Consider the following 22,578-nt stretch of genomic DNA (forward strand, 5'->3'; position numbering starts at 1 on the left):
GGCTTTGGAGAGAAGTTCACCCGCTATGTTAGGACACTTTTTAATGCCCCCAGAGCCAATATCACAACAAATGATGTGCTCTCAGGCACTTTCTCTGTAACTAGAGGCTGCAGACAAGGTTGTCCAAGCTCCCCCTTGCTCTTCGCGATTGCGATCGAACCTGTAGCAGTTGCCATTCGTACTAGTGCCTCCATATCTGGAATCAAATTTGGCACAAGTGAACATAAACTTTCTCTATACACAGATGACCTCCTACTATATACACTCAACAAAAATATAAACGCAACACCTTTGTTACTGCTCCCATTCCCAATGGGATGGACGTAGAGACCTAAAATTCATTCCAGATACACAATATAACCATCCCTCCCAAACAGTGGTCACAAATCAGTCTAAATGTGTGGTAGTGGGCACATCTGCTATATTGAGATAATCCATCCCACCTCACAGGTGTGCCACATCAGGATGCTGATCTGACATCATGAGTAGTGCACAGGTGTACCTCAGACTTACAAACTTACAGACACATGGCGCCTCCTGCTGCACGGAGAGTGCAATAACAACAAAGACTTCCTGAGAGCTTGAAAGAATGAACTGGATTTCTTTTACTTTTTTTTACTTATTGAAACCTCGTTTTGTTTCAGGTTCTTAAGACAAGCACGTCACATGACTGAGGCCCTGCACAGACGTCAAGATTATCTGTAATTCACTGGCTCAGAGGAAATATGTACAACATCAGTGTGTGTTTGCCCTGTTTGACCGAACAGACAAAATATTGTTTCATGAAACTGTGTGTGTGTGTGAGATTTCAGCATGGCTTCATCAGAAACTCTGCGTAACAGCAGTGCGCCTTAAAAGAGGCTGCCAGCATTAACTGTAGTTATAATGAAAGTCAGACAGTGACTGATGGACATGTCTCAGATGTCCATAATAAAACTACCTCAGCAGTGTGATGGGAGCGTCTCTTCAGATTTGTGGTATTTGAAATCCTGACATCCCAAACTAAAGAGGACAAACCTACACTGGTAAAAATCTGATCTATGCTGTCCAGCATCTATGTAAGAACCCCACCCAGGTCAGTCAGCAGGTGGAGGACAAGCAAGTCAACTTCTGGCACCACCCTCGACATCAGCCAATCACAGGTGCATTATGGGACAGTGAAGGGTCAGAGCTGTAAGCTGTAGCTTTAATCAACTTACAAACTAAAACTAATGAAATATGAGAGAATGAGCAGATAGAGGACGTCTTAATGTGGGGTTTACAGCATGGAGAAACAAATCTTTACAGTTTCTAAGTTAGAGTCAGACAGAGCTGATGGAGATACAGCGTTTCCTCCTCAGCGTGCGACAGTATTTTATGCTTAACAACGGAGATGCTGATGCATGCTTTCATCACCAGTCGCATTGATTACTGTAATGCCCTGCTCTCTGGTCTTCCTAAGAAGAATATTTCAACTTTACAACTTTTGCAAAACTCTGCAGCCCGTGTGCTGACAAAGACCAGAGGGCGGGCCCACATTACACCGGTTTTAGAATTGCTGCACTGGCTCCCCGTGTGTTTCAGGATCGATTTTAAAGTTCTTTTATTGGTTTTTAAATGTCTTAATGGTCTTGGGCCTTCTTATCTCTCAGATCTGCTTTTACCATACGAACCCTCGTGGACCCTGAGGTCCTCTGGTACTGGCCTTTTGATTGTCCCTAAAGTCAGGACACATACTCACGGAGAGGCAGCTTTTCAGTGGTATGGTCCTCGTCTGTGGAACAGCCTGCCGGAGGAGCTCAGGGCCGCAGAGAACGTACATGTTTTTAAGAACAGGCTCAAGACCCACCTTTTTAATTTAGCTTTTACTTAGCGTTTATTAATTTTATGCTTATTTATTCTATCCTGTTATTCTATTATTCATTTAGGATTTACCTAATATTTTTTGATTTTATTCTTATTCATTTTTAATCTTCTTACTCTATTTATATTTATATTTATATTGTATCCCGTTCTTATTTATTTTATCATTTTACCCTGTATATATCGTATTGCGTCATATCTCCAGTGTTTCCTCGGAGGGGGCTCTCTGCACCGGGGCTGTGATCGACCGTGGCTGCTGGGTCTCTGGGGGTCCTCTCAGCCTGGCTGGGGGGCTCCTTGGCCTCTCTCCTGCTGTGTGCCCGGCCTGGAGGCTGCGGTCTGTGACCGGCTCCAGGTGCAGACGGCTCCCTGTTATAGTGTTTCCTCACTTGGCTCATGCGAGCCCAGCCCAATTTTTACTCTTTAAGTGTGCGCGTGTGTGTATGTGTGTGTGGGTGGGGGGATATATGTGTATTGAGAGTGTGGGGAGTGAGTTGGAGGGTCGGGTGGGCTGCTTTTAACTATGTAAAGCACTTTGTGCTACATTTTCTCTGTATGAAAAGTGCTTTATAAATAAAGATTGATTGATTGATTGATTGATGGAGATGTTCATTTGTGAATAAAGTTTCTTCTCTGTCACATTTACATGGAACCTTAAAAACACGGAGCAGGGACGAGGACAGCAGCCCCTTTGTGGATCTGTCAGGTTAATCAGGAACAGATGCTTTTAAGAGATAATTCTGTGGTTTATTTAATGTCCTTTTGTGTCAAAACAAACAAATTACTTTGCTGTTTGTCTTTACAAATATTTCAATTAATTAATACGTTAAATTTAGGGTTTTGTGTCCATACAATCTATATCTTCAAATTATCTTGTATGAAAGAGTACTGACCCTTATGTAATTGACTCCGGACTGATCTTGGCCTCGCATAGAGTTGGTTTCCATCTTTGTCTCTTTTTTTCCATTTTACTGTTAGTTCAGGTGGCTTCACAGGTACTGGAGCTACCTCTTGCTTCAGCTCACCAAGCATGTCATCGAGGTGTTGGAGCTCATCAATTTGTTCCTGCTGATCAGTCAGATTATCTAGGATCCTTAAAGGATCTTGAATTTCGGAGTCACTCATGGCAGAAAGAAGAACAAACAAACAAACAAACAAACAAACAAACAAACAAACAAACAAACAAACAAACAAACACGCACGCACGCACGCACACACACACACACACAAACAGAATAATCAAACAAGACAGAGACCAACAGAGCGAGGCAGAAACAGAGAGACAGACCAATAAGGACAGCAGTAAGAACAGATACAAACAGACTGACGTGGCTCTTAAAAGTGCCTTTAGGAGTTTTTCAAAAAGCAGATGTAGGAAGGAATCAATCAATAATAGGCTGATTGATGAAGAACCTGTTTAGAAAAAAAAAAGTATTCAGAATTCAGAAGCACCTTATAAATAAATATATACATTAAACCCTATTGTAACGATTTAGATAAATCCTGTTTAGTGTCCATTTGTATTTCATTTGCAGCATAGATGATCGGTCTGCTATTTAATGATTATGTAATGCTGTTATTAAGTTTAAAATCGAGAGAGAGAGAGCGAGAGCGAGAGAGAGAGCCAGAATGAGAGAGAGAGCCATAAAGAGAGAGCTAGATTGATAGATAACGTCTATCTTGAATTTGAGCATCAACCCCAATCTGGCAACACTGACCCTTATTAGAACCCTCAAACTTTACAAAGTGGCAACAACAGCAAACGTCAGCACACACTTTTCTATCACTGTACCCTGGATGATGATATATGATAAACTTAACTTGATTGGCTAACAGAAATGAATTTAGCTAGCTTACAGCACATGTGGTGTGGTAACATATATGCTATTAAATGTTAAGTCATTCGCTGTTCCACGAAATTGCTAATCTTAACCCATGGAACTGCTAAAAGCAGCTTTGTGAGCTCACTGTTTCGGGTTTTTCTTTTTGGTTTTAAATAAGAAAAATAATTTTAAAAAATCTACAGATTCAGATTCGCACTTACCTGTGGTACGATCGAGTACGTTGACGTCACTGCCGCTCATCTAATATGATAAAAAAATAAACTTTCTCAAAAATAAACAAGTGAGTCGCTGTGAATTCCTTAACAGCACCGAAAATGTTTTTGCATAATGTTTTTTTGCCGAAAATGTTTTTGCCTAAAAAAAAAAAACAGCTTTTTTATTAGGCATTTAATTTAATTTAATTTAATTTAATACGTAAGAGCGTGATTAGCCAAAGCAGACGGTAAAATGACTGCATGTATTCAGAGGAGTTGGAGAAGATATCTTACAGCTGTAGCAGAATGATCGACAGATTTCCAAATATCAAAAGGATTGTAGAACAGTTTATAAAACCGGTGCAATAAATTCACCCAATCGCTAGCTGTGCCATTACCCAGCATACATCGCTCACTCCGTCAATGCAAGAACCGATACACAAATAACAGCCTGTAATTACTTTTATCTGCAGTAATTTTCTCTCAGATAGTTGCCTGCATTATATAATTTATTGTGTTCAGTATAGGTCGTTACAATGTGATTTGGAAAATGTCTAAATATACCGACAAAAGGCACTTCCGCGGCAATCTCTTCAATCGGAGGACCCTTCACGTCAATTCCCGACGCGAGAGGGGTACCCTGCGCGTCCATAAGTGCAGCAGAGGGAGCCTGACCATGCGTCACACGTTTGACGAGTTGGGAGTGAGAACGTGTTGGTATAGCACAATTCAACAACAAGGTGATTCAAAGTGCTTTACAGAGACATTAGAAACAAAAACAGATAAAAGGCATGATTTAAAATTGATTAAAACAAGCAAGCAAACAAACTAACTAATTAACAAACAAACTGCCACCAAAGTTCTTAGGTGGCTGCCTCAAAACTGTTTTGCATGCTCCTGTGTCGCATACTGTTGTTGGAGCGACAGCTGAGGCTCATCAGCGTCGTGTTTCTGGCACAGCTTGTGTTATTCACACCTGTTCGCGCGATCCGAACCCTTATCGTAAGGGGAGCTACCAGTCCCTCTGCAGATGAGCTACTTTCTATTTTAAATTCCCTGAATTTAAAATACTCTCTAGACCCAGTCTAGACCCAGCTGGGGAGCTACCCAGAGCTCTAAACCCACAAAAGGGGAGCTACCATTTAAAATACTCTCTAGACCCAGTCTAGACCCAGCTGGGGAGCTACCCAGAGCTCTAAACCCACAAAAGGGGAGCTACCATTTAAAATACTCTCTAGACCCAGTCTAGACCCAGCTGGGGAGCTACCCAGAGCTCTACAAACAAACAAACAAAACAGTATATAAAATCAAAACAGATAAAATCAGAACAGTCAAAGTGCTTTACAGAGACAGAAACAAAAACATATAAAAAGCATGATTTAAAATTGATTAAAACAAGCAAACAAACTAACTAACTAATTAACAAACAAACAAACAAACAAACAAAACAGTATATAAAATCAAAACAGATAAAATCAGAACAGTAGATAAAATCAGTAGTTAAAATGTAAGTTTTGAAATTTAAGCTTAAAAGTGTGGATTTGGTGCTTTATTCAAATGCAGCTGAGAATAGGTGAGTCTTCAACCTGGATTTAAATAAACTGAGTGTTTCAGCTGATCTGAGGCTTTCTGGGAGTTTGTTCCAGATATAAGGAGCATAAAAGCTGAATGCAGCTTCTCCGTGTCTGGTTCTGACTCTGGGAACTGATAAAAGACCGGATCCAGATGACCTGAGGGATCTGGATGGTTCATACTGGGTCAGGAGGTCACTGATGTATTTTGGTCCTAAACCATTCAGAGCTTTATAGGCCAGCATCAGAACTTTAAAGTCTATCCTCTGACGGACAGGCAGCCAGTGTAAAGACCTCAGAGCTGGACTGATGTGGTCCACTTTTTTGGTCTTAGTGAGGACTCGAGCAGCAGAGTTCTGAATGAGCTGTAGTTGTCTGACTGATTTTTTAGGTAGACCTGTAAAGATGCTGTTACAGTAATCAAGCCTACTAAAGATGAATGCATGGACTAGTTTTTCCAGGTCCTGTTGAGACATCAGATCTTTTATCCTTGAAATATTCTTGAGGTGATAGTAAGCTGACTTGGTTATTGTCTTAATGTGTTTTTCTAAGTTTAGGTCTGCATCCATCACTACACCCAAATTTCTCGCCTGGTTTGTGGTTTTTAGATGTATAGATTGAAGTTCGGCAAAGAAGGTGCATAAGAAATACAGCAAGCTGTCCATACCTGAGGCCTTGGAAACTGCCAAGCAAAGACTCACAGCCTTGGCCAGCCGCTTGAGGAGGTACACCAGAGAGATAGAAGGCAGGAGAATAAACCACCTGTTCTCCACAGAACCAGCAAAGGTGTACTCTCAGTGGCAAGGGAACAATAAGAGAACAGCACCACCAAGGCTGGAGACGGAGCAATACTGGAAGCGCATATGGGAGAAGGACGCAACCCATAACGGCAATGCTCAGTGGCTAGTGGATCTGAGGGCAGACCATAGCGATCTACCAAGGAGATGCTCTGTCCCCACTGCTGTTCTGCATAGGCCTGAACCCCCTCAGTGAGATCATTAACAAGACTGGCTACGGATACCGACTACGGAACGGAGCAGTTGTCAGCCACCTCCTGTACATGGATGACATCAAGCTGTATGCCAAGAGTGAACGAGACATCGATTCACTGATCCACACTACCAGGCTATACAGCAATGACATTTGAATGTCGTTCGGGCTGGAGAAGTGTACTCGGATGGTAACAAAGAGAGGGAAGGTAGTCAGAACTGAGGGGATTGAACTACCAGAAGGCAACATTGCAGACATAGAGGACAGTTACAAGTACCTGGGGATCCCGCAGGCGAATGGGAACCATGAAGAGGCCGCTAGAAAAGCTGCAACCACCAAGTACCTGCAGAGGGTCAGGCAAGTCCTGAGGAGTCAGCTGAACGGTAAGAACAAGATCCGGGCCATCAACACCTACGCCCTGCCCGTGATCAGGTACCCTGCTGGGGTAATAGGCTGGCCAAAGGAGGAGATAGAAGCCACTGACATAAAGACAAGAAAGCTCCTTACCATGCATGGAGGGTTTCACCCCAAGTCCAGCACCCTGAGGCTGTACGCTAAGCGGAAGGAAGGGGGCCGGGGACTGGTGAGTGTCAGCACCACAGTCCAGGATGAGACAACGAACATCCAAGAATACATTGGGAAGATGGCCCCAACTGACCGAGTGCTCAGTGAATACCTCAGGCAGCAGAAACCCAAGAAAGAGGAGGGAGACGAGGAACCATCATGGAAGGACAGGCCCCTGCACGGTATGTACCACTGGCAGATAGAGGAGGTGGCTGATATCCAGAAATCCTACCAGTGGCTGGACAAAGCTGGACTGAAAGACTGCACAGAGGCACTAATCATGGCAGCACAGGAACAAGCTCTGAGTACAAGATCCATAGAGGCTGGGGTCTATCACACCAGGCAAGACCCCAGGTGCAGGCTGTGTAAAGATGCCCCAGAGACAATCCAGCACATAACAGCAGGGTGCAAGATGCTAGCAGGCAAGCTAAATCATAGTATTTCTGGTACTTTTCGGTACTTGTGCTAAATACAGTATTTCTGCTAAATCATACTATTTCTGCTTTTCATAAGATTTGTGCATAATATAGTATTTCTGCTAAATTATAGTATTTATTCTTTTTATAAGATTTGTGCCTAACATAGTATTTCTGCTAAATTATAGTATTTCTGCTTTTTATACTATTTGTGCCTAATATAGTATTTCTGCTTTTTATAGGATTTGTACCTAATATAGTATTTCTGCTTTTTATAGGATTTGTACCTAATATAGTATTTCTGCTTTTTATACTATTTGTGCCTAATATAGTATTTCTGCTAAATTATAGTATTTCTGCTTTTTATAGTATTTGTGCGAAAACATAGTATTTCTACTAAATGTAGTATTTATGCTTAATCATAGTATTTCTATATATATATCTGCCAGGTCCCCAGGCAGCCAATCCTCTCTGAGGACTGAGACATTCAAATTTTCAAATCAGGGCCTGCACGGCTTCCCAGCCAATCATATATGTGTCCTGAGGCATTCAAATTTGCATATTGGGGCCTTCATGGCTTCTAAGCCAGCCAATCATATCAGGGCTGAGGAATTCAAATCCACAAATCAGGGCCTGCATGGCTTCCCAGCCAGCCAATCATATATGTGGCCTCAGCCATTCAAATTTGCATATTGGGGAATTCGTGGCTTCTAAGTCAATAAGTCATCCATGTCATATATCTCTAAAAATTCATATTTGAATGATAAATTGTCAACATGGAACGCCATAACCAAGTGGCCGGCATAGTGTACAGGAACATCTGTGCCGAGTATAACCTGGAAGTCCCGAGGTCAAAATGGGAGATGCCCCCAAGGGTGGTGGAGAATGACCGAGCTAAGATCCTGTGGGACTTCCAGATACAGACGGACAAAATGGTGGTGGCTAACCAACCGGACATAGTGGTGGTAGACAAACATGAGAAGACGGCCGTAGTGATCGATGTAGCGGTTCTGAATGACAGCAATATCAGGAAGAAGGAACACGAGAAGCTGGAGAAATACCAAGGGCTCAGAGAAGAGCTCGAGAGGATGTGGAGGGTGAAGGTAACGGTGGTCCCCGTGGTAATCGGAGCACTAGGTGCGGTGACTCCCAAGCTAGGCGAGTGGCTCCAGCAGATCCCAGGAACAACATCGGAGATCTCTGTCCAGAAGAGCGCAGTCCTGGGAACAGCTAAGATACTGCAGGACCCTCAAGCTCCCAGGCCTCTGGCAGAGGACCCGAGCTTGAAGGATAAACCGCCCGCAGGGGCGTGCTGGGTGTTGTGTATATATTACAGCAGTGAGCTTGAACTCTGTGTCAAAGATTCAAGTTGCAGTTATTTATATTTCCTATCACCTTAAATCTTCACTCAAAGACAAGTACCTTTAACAGTGTATATATAGATGTGTTATACATAAGAGACAAATATTGTTCGTTTAATATGTTGTGTGATAACTGTGTCTGATAGAATGAAGAGTAGACTGATATATGAAATATTCCTTTATTGGGTGAGAGAATCAGACCATGTCATAATGAATGAATGAATGAATGCTTTATTGGCCATATGCAGGTTGCCCCACAGAGGAATAGGACCCCCCCGACTTACACACACAACAACCAAGGGAATACAGTCGGAGATCGGCAGCGTTGGGAGAATAACACTGAAAAAATTACACAACAATGGGAAAAGTACAAGAGGAAAAAAAGAGACCTCTTCACACGCTGGGCAACCTATGGGAGGACAGCATGAGAACAGGAAACAAAAAAACTCCTCTGCACAGAGAGCACATTAATGTCCACATCACAACATCAGAGCACATGACAAGCCACAGGGGATGGATAGGGGGGTGGGGGGTAATTCGAAGGAACACAGCAGTCGTCCTGCACCATGCTACCATTTCAGCGCGGCACGCAGACCCGCTGCCTTCCCCCGCAGGAACAAGCATCGAAGGCGTTTGGAAGGGAGGGGATGAGTGCGTGCTTATCAGTGTAAGTGTATGTGTGTGCGTGTCCATAGTTCAGCGGAGACAGTGTCCTTCGCCCTATCAGGCTAAGTAAACAGTCCTCCAGCCGATCCAGGTGTCCTTCATGGGATGGGAAGAATAGTCATCACACAGTCGTTATCAGGGAGTTGTTTTGGTGGGCTCCAGCCTTGGGCCTGAGCAGCTGGCGCCGTGGTGTCCAAATGTAGAATATTGTTGATTTCTCCTTTATGCGAGCAGCGAATTTAGCACTCTGACACTGGGGCCTCGATTTCCCGTTGGAGCGCTGCGAGCCTCCCCATGATGGTATCAAGCTTCTGTTCCGTGGTGTTGTCATTCTTTTGGTTCTGAGACCCCACAGCTGCAGTGAGCCGTTCTGCGATGTTATCCAACTTCCGCTCAAGGGTGTTATTGTGAGCAGGCCCCTCTCTGATGTATCCCATCATACGCTCAATGGTGTTAGTTTGAGTCTTCACGGCAGCTGTAAGCGTCTCCAAGGTGTTAACCATGCTGCGTTCGGTGTGGGAGGCCGCGCCTCGTCCCATCGCTTCAATTCCAGCGGTCAGCTTAGGGGTGGTTTGAACAGCTGGTTCCGCTCTCTTATTTCTCCGATAAGTCAGGGCCAAGCCAGCTCCGATCAGCAAGAACCCTGTTATCATGGTTCAGAATAGGTAGATATCCTCAGCGTCCTCAATAGACAGTCCCGCCAGGCACAAGATCCTCCAGGTTTGCCACCCATCCATCGTGTATCCGGCAGGGAAAGTCTCTCCAGGGCACTCGGGCTCTCCCGAGCCCAGACTTCTCGTTGAGAAAAGGGTGTCAATAGCATTCAGAGACCAGTTGATCAAATCCATAATTCTCTGTTAGGTTTTAGAGAACGACAGTGAGAGACTGTTCCAGGGAAAAGTAGTGCACACGAGACAAGACAGGACACAAGAGGCTAAGCAGGGAAGATAAGGGGAAGGAGGAGAGGAGAAAAGTGCGACCGCCTTCACCGAGAGCCAAGTAAGAATAACTGCTGTAAGTCATACAGAATAGACATCAGAGCCTTAAACAGGCTGACTTCTGCTAAATGGGTCAAACTGGGCAGAAAGTCTACAAACACATAACATCCTTATAGAATATGATGTAACACTATAGATCAACTTAGCTCAGAATATATAAAGCATATAAACAGTTACAGCAATATGATGCAACAAACACAGCAGCTACTGATCCAAAATACTCAAAGCTTCATAGAACTGAAACCAACATTTATTTTAGCTCCATTCTGCTGCTGATACAGACTTTAGGTTTCTGAACATTGAACTTGTTGCTGCCTTTCATAGTGTGTAACTTGAAGGCCCTGAGTACTTTCTCCCACACTGGAAACACTGGGATGATCACATTATTTGAACATTACCTAATAAGACTGATTCAGCACAGACAGTTAAACTTTCCTAGCAGTCCTTCACAAACAGGGAACAGTCTGTCTATTCTCTCCATCTGTCAGCTGCTTCCTCCTCCTCTTCCTCACACACTGCTGAGTTTGTCCTGGTGGATCATCAGGGCTGCAAAGCCTCACAGATGATGTGCAGCAGTGGCTCCCTCAGTCTGTCCTCACTCTGGACACTTGCAGTTGTCACACATGGAAATCAAATGTGTGATAAGCTGCAGGATTCAAACACAAGTGTAACTTATAAACACATGTTCATACTTTTATTCCACAATCAGAGAGAAAGAAACAGAGAGAGAGTGCAGGACAGACAGACAGGTGGCAGTCTCAGGTGTACACACTGCTACACAACAGCACCAGAGAAGCAGGATTTAGTGTTTGTGTTATTACGAGTGTAAACAAGAAGAGTTCCAGATGGTGCAGTGGACACATGTGTGACTGCTGTGATTGAAGCATCTTTCTTTCAGCTTAACGAGTGAACCGTCAGCTCGTTCAAACACACGTTAAAGTCCGTTTGGCTCGACACCACCGAACAGAGGCAGCAATATAACAGCTCACATTAACAGTGCAGTGAATCCTGCTTGTGCCGTGATATTCAGGACTGCAAACCGAGCAGCATCACTGACTTTCAGCTTGTTGTGTTTGTGGATATATGACTGACTTTAATTATCCACAAAATCATCACATTCTCTGTAAGATTAAGGTCGACTATTGAACGGCGTATATTTTAAAGTAAAGGCTTTAAAACCAACAAACTTCACTAATGTCACATAACTTTGCCGACATGTGGCCAACAGTAATGTTTTAATGTTCTTCATTATTAAATATTCGCACATAAATGACTGACATCATATTCAGTACTTACTTTTGACAGTTCACTCTTCGGCCGCTCCCTTCTGCCGTATTTTGCGGCAAAATTATCCACACCCACCGCCGCGCAATGAATTGTGGGATATTTTGGACCATGAAGCATGCACCGGACCACGCTTGATATTTGGGGGAATCTACGGTGCATTTGGAGTATGCATTTGAAGTACACTTCGAATTGGGACAGCCGTCATCGCGTGGCGGTGACGTAATCACACTTAAAATGCGTACTTCAAGCGTGCAGACCCTGAATTGGGACACAGCCATAGACGCTGCAGACCAACATGGCAGGATGCTGACTGGAAGCAGGCATTGTGGAGTGAAGTTTGATGTAGGGCTTAGCTGGAAGACATTTTTACTGTTATTGTTAACGTCATATCATCAGGGATGATTGTATTCATGAGTATTACAGTTTTTGCCCGTTGCTTGAACACATTTTGCAAAACTTCGCTCATTGTGCCAAAACTCTAAACACAAGTAAACATGACACAACACTGAAATATACCATTCACATCTGTGCCAAATTGAAACTCTACTCCCAAAACCTAAACTCTGCTGTCAAAACCTAACATTCCTCTGTCAAAATGTAACCCTGTTGACAAAATGACACATACTTGCATCACATGCAAACACTTTCAGATCAGGGGGAACACACTCGTCTACTTCATATAAAACACTGCAGTCTTTGATTTTCATTGTTTATTCAGAAGGCATATTTGGGGTCTGGCCACAGGACCTCATCGACATCGCAAGCAATGTCTTCTCCCGCTGGGCACCGGGGAAAACCGGGGTACTACAGTGCTACACATACAGGACCCTCAGCCATCACACAGGTACCTGTGTAGCTCTCAGGATGGATCCATGTGGTACTGATATGGTACATATTCAGCTGCTACTGGATTTCACCAATACTGTATTGTCCATGTAAAGGACAGTTACACTTACCCGTACATATTCAGCTCGAAGTCCTTTGACCCCGTCACTGTTCCTCTCAAATGGGACTCTGTAGAGCTGCTTCATGGTGATGCTGTGTTTTCCCAAGATGCGTCCGATGGTGGTGATGCTCACATGGTTTATGTTGTTGAACACTCGCCTGTCTGCAAGTATTTGCTTTCGTAGCTGGTGGAGACGGATGGCATTGTCTGCCCTCACTAGGTCCACAACGGCGAGTTCCTGCTGTTGTGTGAACAGGCGTTGGCGTCCTGCCCCAGTAGGTCTTCGAGTCATTCTAGAGAAATACAACCACATACTGTCATTGCTTTGCTTACTTTACTGTATCATCCACTGTACTTCAATATACAGGGAGTGCAGAATTATTAGGCAAGTTGTATTTGTGAGGAATAATTTTATTATTGAACAACAACCATGTTCTCAATGAACCCAAAAAACTCATTACAGTTTTTGCCCGTTGCTTGAACACTATAAACCCATGCTTAGACTAAAGTAACACAACTTGAAGCTTTTGTTACCATACCTCAAACACATGTACCCATACCTTAAACAAAAGTGCTGCTTTGCACTCTGGTTGCAATTATGCAACACACTTACTCCTTTATGCAACACACATGGTCCTGCATACTACACTCTATTTCATACATAAGACACTTCGTTCAAAAATGAAATTTCAGGGTGCCATTTGGAAAACACATGTATCCAAAATACAAAACACATCGGGTAATTGCAACCACTCAAATATACACCTGAAGGCACTTACTTGCAAAACTGAACACCAATTAGCCAACCACAAAAAGCCCTCAGTTTAGCCAATTCAAGAACTTTGCAAGCATGGATGGAGGGAGAGCAAGAGGAAGAGGAGGAGGAGGTCAAAGAGGCCATGCACGGACCCATATTTCTGATGATATAAGAGCAACTTTGGTGGACCATGTCATCAACCACGGCCTGACTATGAGGGAAGCTGGGCAGAGAGTCCACCCACATCTAAGCCGCTTCACAGTGGCATCTGTAATAAGAACATTCCGACTAGAAAACAGGTCTGTCTTCACCTCACTGCCTTCTACTCTACTCAGATGGTTTTCATAGTACTGTTCTACAGTTACCATATCAAGTGTACAGGGTATTGCAGGGTGCTAATGCTCCTTTTGCAGCCAAAGTGGTAGTTTCTGTGAAACATACCATGATTACTTATATTGAAGTACAGTGTTGTACAGTGGATGTCAGCTGACCCTTCCCACCCTGGACACAGTCTGTTTGACCTGCTCCCCTCAGGCAGGAGGCTCCGGTCCATTCGCACCAGAACCTCTCGCCACAAGAACAGTTTCTTCCCCTCTGCTGTTGGACACATGAACAATAACCACATGACTGTCCCCGCCACTCACACATGACCCTACGCTGTGTCACTGCATCATTTCATGTCTGGCACTGATCACCACCTGCACTCATGTATATATCCTTCTACGTAGCACTCTTAATTCTTATTCTCATGTATATATCTAATGTATATCTCATGCACATATCTTTCTTTCTACATAGCACTTTAATTCTTATTGTTTGCACTGAAGCACCGCAGCAAATTCCTAATGTTGTAAACCTCAACATCTGGCAATAAACCCATTCTGATTCTGATTCTGATTCTGATACAGTATATACAGTGAAGTACTGTAAGAAAAATAAGCAAACCGATGACAATATGTGGTTGTATTTCTCTAGAATGACTCGAAGACCTTCTGGGGGAGGATGCCAACGCCTGTTCACACAACGGCAGGAACTTGCTGTTGTGGACCTAGTGAGGGCAGACAATGCCATCCGTCTCCACCAGCTACGACGGAAAATACTTGCAGACAGGCGAGTGTTCAGCAACATAGACCATGTGAGCATCACCACCATCAGACGCATCTTGGGTAAACACAGCATCACCATGAAGCAGCTCTACAGAGTCCCATTTGAGAGGAACAGTGACAGGGTCAAAGGACTTCGAGCTGAATATGTACGGGTACGTGTAACTGTCCCTTACATTTACAATAGAGTATTGGTGAAGTCCAGTAGCAGCTGAATATGTACCATATCAGTACCACATGGATCCATTCTGAGAGCTACACAGGTACCTGTGTGATGGGGTGAGGGTGCTGTATGTGTAGCACTGTAGTACAGTGATATGTTCCCCTTTTTTTCAGAGGATCATGGCCATGGATGGAGCTGCACAGCCTCATGAATACATTTTCATTGATGAAGCTGGATTCGACCTGAGCAAAACAAGACGACGGGGTCGTAATGTAATTGGCCAAAGGGCAATTGTGCACGTCCCAGGGCAGCGCGGGGGAAACATCACATTATGTGCCGCCATATGCCTTCGAGGGCTTCTGCACCATCATGCAATACTAGGTCCATACAATAGCCAACACATACTCACATTTCTAGATGCTCTCCATGATAGTTGTACAGAACAGACCAGATCAGCCCAGGTTTGTGGTGATATGGGATCATGTCAGTTTCCATCGGGCTGCTCTGGTCCAGGCCTGGTTCTCCAACCACAGTCAACTTGAAGTGGTATGCTTGCCCCCTTACTCATCATTTTTAAACCCTATAGAGGAATTTTTTTCGGCTTGGAGATGGCGTGTATATGACCGCCAACTACATGCCTGCATGCCTCTTCTGCAGGCAATGGAACAGGCCTGCGGCGACATTCAGGTGACAGCAATCCATGGATGGTTTTGACATGGAAGAGGATATTTTCCCCGGTGCCTAGCGGGAGAGGACATTGCTTGCGATGTTGATGAGGTCCTGTGGCCAGACCCCAACAGACGGCGGGATCCATGAGCCCACGTATGCACAATTGTCATGATTTTTTGTTTACAGTATAGTGTTTTTTCTATTACTGTATTATGGGGTTTTTTTTGTTTTGGTTTTTTTTGCTTTATCTGAATTCATGGTACTGCAATGTACAATATTGAGTAGGTCTATTTGCTTTTTTGGTTGTTTGCAAATGTGTCTCCTGTAAATGTGCCTTCTGAATAAACAATGAAAATCAAGGACTGCAGTGTTTTATGTAAAGAAGACTAGTGTGTTCCCCCTGATCTGTAAGTGTTTGCATATGATGCAAGTATGTGTCATTCTGTCAACAGAGTTACATTTTGACAAAGGAATGTTAGATTTTGACAGCAGAGTTTAGGTTTTGGGAGTAGAGTTTCAATTTGGCACAGATGTGAATGGTATATTTCCCAGTGTTGTGTCATGTGTACTTGTGTGTACAGTTTTGGCACAGAGAGCGGAGTTTTGCAAAATGTGTTCAAGCAGTGGGCAAAAACTGTATTAGGCAACTTAACAAAAAACAAATATATACCCATTTCAATGATTTATTTTTACCAGTGACACCAATATAACATCTCCACATTCACAAATATACATTTCTGACATTCAAAAACAAAACAAAAACAAATCAGCGACCAATATAGCCACCTTTCTTTGCAAGGACACTCAAAAGCCTGCCATCCATGGATTCTGTCAGTGTTTTGATCTGTTCACCATCAACATTGCGTGCAGCAGCAACCACAGCCTCCCAGACACTGTTCAGAGAGGTGTACTGTTTTCCCTCCTTGTAAATCTCACATTTGATGATGGACCACAGGTTCTCAATGGGGTTCAGATCAGGTGAACAAGGAGGCCATGTCATTAGTTTTTCTTCTTTTATACCCTTTCTTGCCAGCCACGCTGTGGAGTACTTGGACGCGTGTGATGGAGCATTGTCCTGCATGAAAATCATGTTTTTCTTGAAGGATGCAGACTTCTTCCTGTACCACTGCTTGAAGAAGGTGTCTTCCAGAAACTGGCAGTAGGACTGGGAGTTGAGCTTGACTCCATCCTCAACCTGAAAAGGCCCCACAAGCTCATCTTTGATGATACCAGCCCAAACCAGTACTCCACCTCCACCTTGCTGGCGTCTGAGTCGGACTGGAGCTCTCTGCCCTTTACCAATCCAGCCACGGGCCCATCCATCTGGCCCATCAAGACTCACTCTCATTTCATCAGTCCATAAAACCTTAGAAAAACCAGTCTTGAGATATTTCTTGGCCCAGTCTTGACGTTTCAGCTTGTGCGTCTTGTTCAGTGGTGGTCGTCTTTCAGCCTTTCTTACCTTGGCCATGTCTCTGAGTATTGCACACCTTGTGCTTTTGGGCACTCCAGTGATGTTGCAGCTCTGAAATATGGCCAAACTGGTGGCAAGTGGCATCTTGGCAGCTGCACGCTTGACTTTTCTCAGTTCATGGGCAGTTATTTTGCGCCTTGGTTTTTCCACACGCTTCTTGCGACCCTGTTGACTATTTTGAATGAAACGCTTGATTGTTCGATGATCACGCTTCAGAAGCTTTGCAATTTTGAGACTGCTGCATCCCTCTGCAAGATATCTCACTATTTTTGACTTTTCTGAGCCTGTCAAGTCCTTCTTTTGACCCATTTTGCCAAAGGAAAGGACGTTGCCTAATAATTATGCACACCTGATATAGGGTGTTGATGTCATTAGACCACACCCCTTCTCATTACAGAGATGCACATCACCTAATATGCTTAATTGGTAGTAGGCTTTCGAGCCTATACAGCTTGGAGTAAGACAACATGCATGAAGAGGATGAAGTGGACAAAATACTCATTTGCCTAATAATTCTGCACTCCCTATAAGTAATCATGGTATGTTTGACAGAAACTACCACTTTTGCTGCAAAAGGAGCATTAGCACCCTGCAATACCCTGTACACTTGATATGGTGATGTGATATACTGTAGAACAGTGCTATAAAAACCATCTGAGTAGAGTAGAAGGCAGAGAGGTGAAGACAGACCTGCTTTCTAGTCTGAATGTTCTTATTACAGATGCCACTGAAGCAGCTTGGATGTGGGTGGACTCTCTGCCCAGCTTCCCTCATAGTCAGGCCGTGGTTGATGACATGGTCCACCAAAGTTGCTCTTATATCATCAGAAATATGGGTCCGTGCATGGCCTCTTCGACCTCCTCCTCCTCTTGCTCTCCCTCCATCCATGCTTGCAAAGTTCTTGAAATGGCTAAACTGGGGGCTTTTTGTAGTTGGCTAATTGGTGTTCAGTTTTGCAAGTAAGTGCCTTCAGGTGTGTATTTGAGTGGTTGCAATTACCCGATATGTTTTGTATTTTGGATACATGTGTTTTCCAAATGGCACCCTGAAATTTCATTTTGTGAACGAAGTGTCTTATGTATGAAATAGAGTGTAGTATGCAGGACCATGTGTGTTGGATAAAGAAGTGTGTTGCATAATTGCAACTAGAGTGCAAAGCAGCGCTTTTGTTTAAGGCAGGGGTGTTAAACGCACGGCCCGCGGGCCGGATCAGGCCCACAAACGGGTTTAATCCAGCCTGTGAGATGATTTTGTAAAGTATAAAAATGAGCAGCAATTTTTCAATAAAGAAGCTGCTGTTCCAATTGTGTCCATTGGATGGCGCAATAGCAATTGTGAGCTACTTTGTTTTGCCCGCGAAATTTAAACCTGATGTGCTTTGGCACCCTCATTGCCCCAATATGTCTCTGTCAAAACAGAGAAAAGTGGATGCAGAGTGCAGAGTGTTCCAAGAAAAATGGTCATCCTCCTGTTTATTCACGGAAGTGAAAGCTGTATGCTTGGTGTGTTCCCAGCATGTTGCAGTGCTGAAAGAATATAACCTCCGTCGCCACTGTGTGAGTCTTCATGCCGACAAATATGACAACTTTCAAGGACAGCGGAGAAGAGAGAAGGTGAATGAACTGTTGGCGGGTCTGAAGAAACAGCGGTCTGTGTTTACTCACAGCCGAGACATCAGTGACGCTGCAGTGAAAGCTAGTTACCACATTGCTAACGAAATTGCACTAGCTTCAAAACCATTTAGTGAGGGTGAATTTGTAAAAACATGTATGATGAAGGCATCGGAGATTGTGTGCCCTGCAAAGTGCCAGGCCTTTGCAAATATCAGCCTGACAGGAAACACGGTTGCCGACAGGATTTCTGATCTTTCAGCGGATTTGGACAAAAAATAGTCATTTATTGTGTTTTCAGTTGCAATTGATGAAGGCACATTACAGATGTTGCACAACTGGCAATTTTCATCGGCGGAGTTGATGACACATTGACCGTCACCGAGGAGTTTGTGGAGTTGGTATCGATGACAGATACAGCGACCGCAGCTGATATTTTCACCGCACTCGTCGGCGCGTTGGACAGGGTCGGAGTGGACCGGTCCCGCGCTGTCAGCCTGGCTACAGATGGTGTGCCCTCAATGATCGGGAAGAAAGCAGGCGTTGTAAAAAGGTTCAGAGATAAAGTGCAATCTGCAAATGGTGGACGTGGTTTTTGGACTTTTCACTGTATTTTGCACCAGGAGGCTTTGTGTTGCAAGTCACTGAAAATGGATAACGCCATGAAGGTGGTCATCCAAACTGTTAATTTCATCCAGAAGCCTCAATCACCGTCAGTTTGACAGTCTTCTCAGAGAGAAAGACCACATCTATGGCCTGCCGTACCACACTGCGGTAAGATGGTTGAGCCGAGGTGCTGTGCTGAGGCGTTTCTTTGATTTACGAGAAGAAATTGAACAGTTCATGGAAGAAAAGGGCAAACCAGTGTTAGAATTTCATTCTGCAGAATGGATGCAGCACCTTGCATTTATGGTGGATGTTACAGAGCACCTGAATAGCTTGAACAAACAGCTGCAAGGACGCAACAAAGTTGTCACGCACTATTATGACAGCACACGTTCTTTCAAGTTGAAGCTGTTATTGTGGGAGACGCAGCTCGCTGGTGGTGATGCAGCTCACTTCCACTGAAAAATGTGTGCACGACCCAAAGTGTGGCAGATATGAAGCGGTTCAAAGATAAAATAACGGGACTGTTACTAGTTTGAGCAACAATTTCAGATTTTTGGTGAACTGGAGAAAGACTTCAAAGTTTTTTGCTCGCCGTTCACCATGAATCCCTCTGATCTGCCCGTCAGCATCCAACTTGAAATAATAGACTTGCAGTGTGACTCGGATTTGAAGGGCAAATTTGCCACAGCTGGCTTGCACACATTCTATGAGAATCTCCTGCCAGGTTACCCCAACCTGACAGCCCTCGCTGCAAAACTGTTGAGCATGTTCGGAACCACGTATCTTTGTGAGCAAGTTTTCTCTGTAATGAGCATAAATAAAACAAAACTGCGCTCAAGGCTCACGCACAGGCACTTGAATCACATCCTGAAGTTAGCTGCTGCTCAGGATGTGAAGCCTGATATTGATGAGCTGGTGAAAGCTACAGATGCCAGGTATCAGGAGTCACATAAACGATGCAACCCCACTGAAAGTGCTGCATGAGACACCCTGATGTAGTTCTGTGATCTGATCTGAGCAGCTCCTTCATCTTCATCAGCAGCTCTCTGACAGTTAAACTGTGAGTGTCTGTGTGTGTGTGTGAACCTCACAGTGTGTGAGAGTCTCTGAGTGACTGAAAGTGCAGCTGAGCTCTAACACAGAGCAGCCAATCACAGAGCTCACAGCTCATGATGTCATCAGTGTCCAGGCAGACAGCAGCTGAAGGTGAACATGGTATGATACAGACAGCTCTGATCGATAATCAATATTTATAGATTCTCCAAAATAAATTTCCTCTGATTGCTTTCCACTCTGAGGATTTTCAAAATAAAACAACCTTTATTTTAATAAAATGATTCAGTTTGTTTAAAGCACTGTAAAATATGAGTTGATGTCTTACTTACAGTGTTTGCCCGTTGCCTGAACACATTTTGCAAAACTTTGCTCATTGTGCCAAAACCCTAAACACAAGTAAACATGACACAACACTGGGAAATATACCATTCACATCTGCACCAAATTGAAACTCGGTGCGCAGGTATAATACGCAGGTATTTCCGCTTCATTTATACGAAAGCAACAGCGATATTCCACCACTGTTTCACCATAAATAAATAACATCAATGTAACTAAAGATAATGCAGCACTTGATCCTTTTATTGATGTCACACAGATACATACAGGTCATTTCCTAAAAAAGGGAAATGAACTATTAACATTCTATTACATGTATGTGATTATTACAGATGTAATTCATATGTCAGAGTAGTAATAGTAAATTACTTCGTGTAATCAAGATGAGAGACCACGGCTATAAAAGCGAAGGTGGATTTGGGAAGCCTGTCGCAGCCATATCCTGTCCGTATACGCGAGCCACCCATTGCGGAAGGTGCAAGATTGATAAGGAGAGTCCTCAGAATCCAGCGTATATTGCGGGACAGACAGGATCCTTTAGCTCAGCGCGACAGTATGCTCATAGAGAGATATCGATATTCCCGTGAGGGTATTATTCACTTAACCAACTTGTTGACGAGGGGGTGCAGGACCACCACCTGTCTTTTTTTTTGCTCTGCCCTTTTCTTGGTTGCTGTTATAAACAAACAGATTATTTCAGGGTCTCTTTTCAAGAGACTCAAAGCAATATAAGTGATAAATATTACCATTCTGTAGAATATTCTTATATTTCACTTTTACTTGTTCCCATGTTCTAGTGGGTCCTGTTGTGGCTCTAATGTGAAAGGGGATATAATATAATATAATGTAATATAATATAATATAATATAATATAATATAATATAATATAATATAATATAATATAATATAATATCATATAATGTAATATAATATTGGATAATATAGTGTGATATGATAAATCTACCCTACCGCCTACTGGTGTTGGCCAGAGGGGCCGATGGCGCGATATGGCAGCCTGGCTTCTGTCAGTCTGCCCCAGGGCAGCTGTGGCTACAACCGTAGCTGCCTCCACCAGTGTGTGAATGTGGGAGTGAATGAATAGTGGCATTGTAAAGCGCTTTGGGTGCCTTGAAAAGCGCTATATAAACCCACTCCATTATTATTATTATTATTAAATTACTTCTGAGTTTAATTTGTCAGCAACTTCCTGCCAGCCCTCTCTCCTTGCTTTTGCAGCCTTTGCAGTGTTCCCTTGCGTTTTAATTAAACTCTGAAACTCCTGAAATCCCTCACTCAAGAGTTCTTGCTCTGCTGCCGAAAAATACCGAGCACGCTCCTTCGACATTTTCGCCGACCAGTCAAAGGGTTGCCGATCAATGTTTCTACTATCGATGCGTAGCCCCTGTTAAGCCACCCAGTGATCTCACATTACTTCATCCAGCTGTACTAATCGTCAACAACAGGTGTGTTCGGGGAACCGGGATAGCGAGCTCAGAGTTGGCGCGATGATTTGATCTTGGATGTAGTAAGCGAGGTACGAAGAACGGACCCCTGGACATCTTTCTGTGTGTGTGTGTAGATCCTGGACCCGAGCGAGTGTGTGTGTTTTGGAATCTGGCGAGGAGAGGAGCTTGTATAAGATTAATCTGTTTCCCTGGACCCTGGCGCCCCGGACCCTTTTCCCTGCCAAACTGCATACTCACCTGGTGTCTCACTGTAAATAAACGCACTGTCTCTTTTGCCAAGACTCCTGGTCTGTGCATGAGTCCGTTTCAAACACTGTGACATATTCACAGTTCCAACAACCATTTGATTTAAAACATAAGATTGTGAGTTTATTGATCTCTTCACCATCAGGTTATTCCACATTTTAATATTTTAATCTTTTTATTTTAAATACAGCTCATATAAAATAATCAGGGTCATGTTTGAATTGTTTGTATAGATTTTAGATTCATTCGATTTGGATTTTCTGTGAATATTTTCTGTTAAAGAGTGCCCCAATGCTGTTTTTAGTTTTGTAATACCATTATTGTATTCATTGGAAATAACTAAATATTTTCTGTCTTAAGTTTCCAAAAATATTTGACATTTCTTCTTTTATGTCACGTGATGCAAA

At 43.5% G+C, this 22,578-nt stretch overlaps 1 protein-coding gene across 1 annotated transcript in view; it reads right to left on the minus strand.

The window, feature by feature from the left end:
- The window catches only part of LOC113017424 (HLA class II histocompatibility antigen, DR alpha chain-like), a 122,878-nt gene extending 102,724 nt beyond the window's left edge, over positions 1 to 20,154 (minus strand). Inside the window, exon 1 of the mRNA XM_080299598.1 lies at positions 20,139 to 20,154. The gene's annotated coding sequence lies outside the window, so the exon portion shown is untranslated. The remainder of the gene's footprint in view (positions 1 to 20,138) is intronic.
- Between the last annotated feature and the right edge of the window lie 2,424 nt (positions 20,155 to 22,578).

Source organism: Astatotilapia calliptera, chromosome 3, assembly GCF_964374335.1.
Source record: "Astatotilapia calliptera chromosome 3, fAstCal68.1, whole genome shotgun sequence".
NCBI classification, from domain to species: Eukaryota; Metazoa; Chordata; class Actinopteri; order Cichliformes; family Cichlidae; genus Astatotilapia; species Astatotilapia calliptera.